The sequence below is a fragment of the Vombatus ursinus genome, unplaced genomic scaffold (genome assembly GCF_900497805.2).
Source record: "Vombatus ursinus unplaced genomic scaffold, bare-nosed wombat genome assembly UNPS02014804.1, whole genome shotgun sequence".
Lineage (NCBI taxonomy): Eukaryota > Metazoa > Chordata > Mammalia > Diprotodontia > Vombatidae > Vombatus > Vombatus ursinus.
Genome location: NW_020954582.1, coordinates 725449 through 726548, shown reverse-complemented (window position 1 = coordinate 726548; position 1100 = coordinate 725449). Strand labels below are relative to the sequence as shown.

General features: G+C 62.3%; 1 protein-coding gene across 1 annotated transcript in view; it reads right to left on the bottom strand.

Annotated features, from left to right (window-relative positions):
• Window positions 1–430, bottom strand: part of ZZZ3 (zinc finger ZZ-type containing 3) — a 101638-nt gene extending 101208 nt beyond the window's left edge. The window contains exon 1 of the mRNA XM_027874105.1: window positions 409–430. The gene's annotated coding sequence lies outside the window, so the exon portion shown is untranslated. The remainder of the gene's footprint in view (window positions 1–408) is intronic.
• Between the last annotated feature and the right edge of the window lie 670 nt (window positions 431–1100).

Sequence of the window (1100 nt, the reverse complement as noted above, 5' to 3'; positions counted from 1 at the left end):
GCGCCCCCTTCCGGCCCCCCCCCCCGTCTCCTCCCTGTCCCCCTTCCCCGCCCCCTCCCCTCCCCTCTCCCCTCCCCCCCCGCCCCCGCCCCGGCCCCCGCCCCGGCCAGCCCCGCCCAAGTAATGATGCAGGTCACAAGAATTTCTAATAATGATACAACGGGAAGCGGCTGCCGTCGTGATCTTAGTAAGCGCCTGCTGTGTGCCCGGCACGCCAAAGAACAGTTCCCAAGACCATGAACATGACAGGGATAGATCCTGGCCTATCCATAAATGACGTCACTAAAGCCCTGGGGATGCAAAAGAAAAAAAAAAGCAGCCCCTGCCCTCAAGAAGCTTCCATTCTGCGATGGGCCCCTAGGGGGCGCCGCAGAGCACTGGGCCAGATTCAAACGCGAATGTCCTCACCTCTGCCTGCCCGGGCCGGAGCAGCTCCCCCTCCCCTCGCAGAAGGGGGTCACGTGGCCGCTGTCGCTGGGAGACGCCCCACACACCGGGAAGGCCCCGGCAGATAGATACAAAGTAACCTCCGAGGGGCGATCGTTTCCTCCGGGCGGCCTCAGTGCCCGCTACATTGGGACTCCCCGGAGGGCGGCAGGGAGCAGCAGCTTCCTGTGTGGACAGCTCCAGCCCCGCCGCTGGGAGAGGAGGCCAGGTGCTCTTCGCTGCGCGAGCCCAGCAGCAGCGCAGCTCTCCTTAGGACCCAGGAGAGCCTCCGAACCGAGCCTTCGGATGAGGAAGTTGGCCCGAGCACCGCGCAGAGGGGGCCGCTTTACCGGGGGCCGGACTCCCGGCATCCCCTCGGCAGCAGTTCGAACCGCGGTGCCGAGGTGGAGGGCCAGCGCACCGTCCTGGGCCCACGTGCCCCGTGGCAGGCTGGCGAAGGCTCTGGTGCTCTCTTCACAGTGCTATCTGCAGGCTTAAAATAACATACGTGGGATGACAAAGGAAATCGATGGCAGTAAAGAACAGTTATCAAAATTTTTGAAACAAATTCGTATCCCCCAGCTTGAGAACACCTTCCCTAAAGCCTAAGATCAGCGCCTTAGGCTGGGAACAAATTCGAACACACTCCCCAAACCCAGTCAAGGATTGGAGAA